At 44.2% G+C, this 5,044-nt stretch overlaps 1 non-coding gene across 1 annotated transcript; it reads right to left on the bottom strand.

Moving 5' to 3' along the window:
- Positions 1 to 3,739: 3,739 nt before the first annotated feature.
- Positions 3,740 to 3,813, bottom strand: TRNAN-GUU (transfer RNA asparagine (anticodon GUU)). Its single transcript has one exon. It is a non-coding gene; the product is annotated as a tRNA-Asn (tRNA).
- Between the last annotated feature and the right edge of the window lie 1,231 nt (positions 3,814 to 5,044).

The raw sequence follows: 5,044 nt of genomic DNA, 5'->3' as shown, positions 1-5,044 counted from the left end.
CGTCCCTCCCGGGCCCGCACCCACTTTGTGGGAACTAGAACTCGGGGTCTCTCCTGGTTCATCAATAGCTCTCTCGAGTCTTTGTGCCAATGAAGCGAGGTTGAGCGGGGGCGCAAACGGGGAAGAAAGAAGGGATGTTTGGGGGGGTGTGAGAGAAGGGGGTTGAGAGAACGCTATTTTACAAGCTTCCTGTAGATCGCCCCCCCCACCACAGCTCTTCAACCGGTTGGGCTCCAGTTCTCATCATACCCGCCTTCCCTTCTTAAAGGCTCCAGCTTAGGGAAAGCTGCTTAAGGTTGCTTCAGGTGAAGGTTGCTCAGGAGCTAAGGGTCACAAGAACGTTGCGGAGAACAGACTGCCTTCTTTGTGAACGGCTGCTGTGCAGTCCTTCCTCCCTTGCATCGCTGCCTGGTGTGAGAATTTGCAGTTGCAAGTAACAAGGTGGAGAGCTGGGATGGGGCGCACTCCCGAGACAGAGTAGGAGGAAGCAGACAGAAGTTCAAGTCTTTTGAGATTTTGATAGGGAGATCCAAGGCAGCTGAAAGAAGGGGTCAGGAGAGGGCAAATTCTGGGTGTGTACTTAGCTGGAAAGGAAACTTTGAGATGATGATGAGGGGTAACAATGGAGATGAATCAGCAATTCACATGCTCTAGAATAGAATATTGATGTTTGTTTCCCGAGCTTAGTCCACCTCATTGCTTCCTGAAATTCCTCCCATTTGCAAACATGTAAACAGGGAGAGAATATAGATATTCACTCATTTGTTACCTGTGGGTGCCCTGTTGGCAATTTAGTTCACTTCAAAATGGAGCCTCATGCGTCCTTTATGCCTGTTTCTAAAAGTTCAGAGTATATCATAGGTAGCTTAATAAAAACCTAAATAGGCAAAACTTTCTAAAAACTGATGTTTTCAGATTGTCTGTCGGAATCTCAACTGTAATTTCTCTCCCACACAACACCCACACACAAATTGAAGTAACACAAGGAACAAAGATTTTGAAGATTAAGTCACATGCTTACAAGTGCCTTTTAAAATTTATTTCAGAATTATTTCAATATTTAATATTAGGCATCTCTGTGTCCATGTCCTCCAATGCTACATTTATCCTCCAGAGAATTAAATACAGGTACAATCCTGTCAAAGGCCAGCATTCTCTCTTCAAAGTCAGTCAGTCAATCAAGAAGGGTGAACAGTTTTGCAGCTCACTATTTTGTACAACTTCACTAAAGTGCCACATTCTCTGCAGGAACTTTTTAAAGTCTTAAAACTACATTCTTCCGTCTAAAACATGGGTGAAATCTCTGCTATCAAAATAAGATTCTTAAAAATAAAAAAGGAATTCCACTCAAATGCAGCTTTCATCTACTTTTCTATTAGGCTTTAATAGTTCTTGGAAAATACACGTTTAGGCTTGATTTCTGCATTTTTACATTAAAAAATGCAGTGCACTTGACTGTAACATTATTTTTTAATTAAGTATGCCTTTAGGAATTTTAAAAAGGAAAGAGCAATTTATGAATAGGAGGGATGATACAGATCAAATTAGGCATTTGAGTGAATCCTTTCCATCTGGTGTTTGATTTGGGATTGGAGGGATTTTTAACCTCTTTAAAGCTCCAAAAAGCTCATGTCAGCCTCCTCTCATAGTCAGGCACCTGTTCATTCCTGAAATTAAGAAGCAAGAGAAGTACTTATATCTCACAGCTATTCAAATTCCAAGCAGTGACTGGCTTGCTTTTACCTAAAAGGTAAAGGGAAAAAAAATAAAGCTCCTTTTAAAAGAGCTGAATGCTGAGCCTTCTTGGACCCAATCATGCCGTTTTCTTGCCAGCAATATACAAATACTTTGCCATTCCCTTCTTCCAGATGTTTTTACACTTCTTAGTTTAGCCTACTGCGGCCCTGTGTTTTCCTGGTGATCTCTCATCTAAATACTAGCTAAAGTTGATTCTTTTGATCCTGGCAAGGTCAGCCTGGTGTTGCCACCTCTTGAGGTGAAAAGACTAACATCCTTACAAAAGGTACATTTGATCAAAGCAGACTGTTTTGTACAGCATATGCCATTAAATGTTTAAATTCTGTAAAATTACAGTACTTCTGACTAGATTTACGAAAGCATTTTATGTGTTTTCTTGGCATATTCTGGAATCATGAACTCATTCTGTGCAGAGTGAGATGTTTAAAAAGAAAGATCTGAGCCAATGTTTTCGTTTTAACTTTTAAAGGTTTTTTTTTTCCACCAGCAAGGATGCATTTTTTTTGTTACAGTTTCTACACAAACGAAAAGGTAGTTGCTTCTATTTGAAAGACAGGTCGTGATTTAAAAATATATCTTTGTTTTAAAACTTAATTTTTAAACCAAAAAGGGAGAAAATTAAGAGGCAGCTTGGCAAAGCAAAATAAAAGGTTAGCGGGATTTTGTATGAATTGCCAGATATGTTCTAGAAGGCCATGTCGAAGAGCAGCTGAGTTTTGGGAATTATGAATCCAATCCTGGCGAGAAATCCGTTGCCTCCTCGCTACAAACGGGGTGCAGTTATAATACTGGGCCAAAGAGGGGACTGGACCCGGAAGGCGATTTGCGGTGGACGAGGATTAGCGGGTCCACCCCGCTTTTGGCAAAGGAAGCGGGACGCGGAAAAGCCTGGGCAAATTCGGTGGAAGGATCCCTCCTCGCGGGACCGCTTAGCCACTCTGCGGCGGGAACGAAGGGAGATATTGCAACCGGGCGGGCCTGGAAAACAAATTCAACTCCACGGCGCAAAGTGCAGCCAAGATCCAAGCTTATCCAGGCTGGAAGCAGACAAACCGGAATGGGGCGGGAGGAGGGAGACGGGAATACAAACGGGGAAGCCAAGTATCTGCCTTCCTCTCGAAGCTGTTACATAAGAGTTCCTCCTCTTCTTGGCGTCTGTCCCAGCGTCGTCTCCCTCCCAGCGTAAAAAAGAGAAATGCTATCCTATGACGCAAGAGGGCAACGGGTGGGGGGGATCTGTAACTGATTATTTGCCCGGACGCTGCGGCTCAGTTTCCCGCAGGAAGCTCGGGCGCTGCTGTGGTCTCTCGCCCTTCCCAGCCCAACCTTCCCCCCCCCCCGCTGCTTTTAAACCCCCAAGGAAAGAGGCAAATAAATCTGCCTGCGCCCGCAGCCCCCTCGCCCGCGCGGCTGTTGCCAGAGATGAAAGAGGAGGCGGCAGCAGCTGAGAAGAGCCCCTCCCTCGCCGGAGAGAGCGGTGGGGGAGAGCGCTGCAGCTTCTGCGAGGCGAGCGAAAGGAGCTGCAAGGGAGGAATTTGCATGGGGGAGGTTGATCGCCCTGGCCAGGCGTCCTCGGGTTGAGCGAGGCCCGGGCCCTGGAATCCCCCTCGCGGGCCCCCTCCTTGGAATAGCTGCCGCGATTGGAAAAGCGGCGAGAGCCAGCAGTGCAAACGTAACTTATGCCGCTTCTTGGGCAGAGGGGCTCCTTCCATAAAGCATTTGCCAGAAGCACGTGGGTGTTGCAAGGAGGAGGGCGAGGCGCGGAAAGGGGGTTGAATGGAACCACCCTTTAAATTGCTGCAGAGCAGATGCTGCAAATGTGCCTGCCTGCTGCGGTCGTATGGTTTTTATTTTATGCACATTTTCAATAAGCGGAGGATGCAGAGTGCGGGGGCCCCCTGCCTTGTATCAACCCCCGTGCGTCTTCGTGGATAAAACGAAGGGTAATTATGATGGTTCTGCGCACGAAAACAATGGGAGCCGTCCCTGGGTGGGCTCGAACCACCAACCTTTCGGTTAACAGCCGAACGCGCTAACCGATTGCGCCACAGAGACACCTGCACTGTCGGCCCTCGAAAAGTTCGTTGATAGAACGGCACTCCCATAACTCCGTCTCTCCCTGAAAAAAAGTCCTGTTGATATATTGATAGTGAAATATTCACTTATAACGGATAGATTCAATCGCTTTTATCTCTTTACATTGCATTTGCTTTTTAACTAAATGGATTAAAAGAAATATATTTAAAACCAACTTACATGATCGAGTTTCAAGATGAAAAATCCTTTTTTGCAGAAATTAAAACACAAACTACAGTCTGTTTAGTCCAGAGAAACAGTCAATGAAACTAATTTCACCGGGTCATCTTAAGTGCAGTGAGAAGTGAAGCTGCTATTAAAATCGTATGCAATGCATTATTATTTGGTTTATTATTTGGAATACATATGTCTTCAATATGTCTGCTTTTTTAGAAAAAGTGTGGCTTTCATCTCTTGTACGTAGTAAATATTTAGGTCTGAACACATTCACCTCTGTTGAAGTTGCTTGAGAAGATCAACATCTTCTTGAATTCACTTAAAACATGACATATCTCTTCAGTAACAAACATTAATTACATGAAATATAATTTTATTTCTAAAATCACGTTTTCCATATCTCTTAGGACCAGGCCCTCAACTAGGGTCTGTGTCACTTGGGGCAAACATGGATTCCGTGCCAGTTTTGGCGCCCCCCCCCCCAGCACGGCGCTTGCTCCCCCCAGTTGTGGCCCTGCTTAGGACTGCCGCCCCCCCCCACCCCAGCCACAGTGGGGATCTTGCATTTTTGCCTCAATTTGTTAGGAAAAGGGATATTTTTCTTTAACATAATATTTAGATTGAATGCAATCCTTACCAGTTTACTTACTCTAACTTTTTCCTTGGCAAATCAGGAGTTTGATTCAAAGAAAACTCTAAAAGTTATGCTATAAAAATGTATCCGCTCTGCAAATGTTCCTAAAGACATTTCACTTAAAAGTTTTGTGGGAGGTAGTTGCCCTTTTTAAGACAAATCATGAATTATGTTAGGAAAGTCCGTATGTCTGCTCGACCTTTTGGCTAAGATCAGGTGTCTCATACGTAACTCTGTGGGTGTGCATGCGTGCAAGTTTTTATTCAGTGAAGCTTGCAAAATACTTTTAGTTACCTTTGTTTACACTTTTAAAGTTCTTTCCCAGTGTTGTATTTATAGTTAGATGTAACAAAAGTGAAATTGGGAGGAAAAAAGACATTAACAAAAGATGTTTACTTG

Source organism: Candoia aspera, chromosome 4 (genome assembly GCF_035149785.1).
Source record: "Candoia aspera isolate rCanAsp1 chromosome 4, rCanAsp1.hap2, whole genome shotgun sequence".
Taxonomy (NCBI): domain Eukaryota; kingdom Metazoa; phylum Chordata; class Lepidosauria; order Squamata; family Boidae; genus Candoia; species Candoia aspera.
Note: the sequence above shows the minus strand (reverse complement) of the source record. Positions and strands in the feature narration are given on the sequence as shown.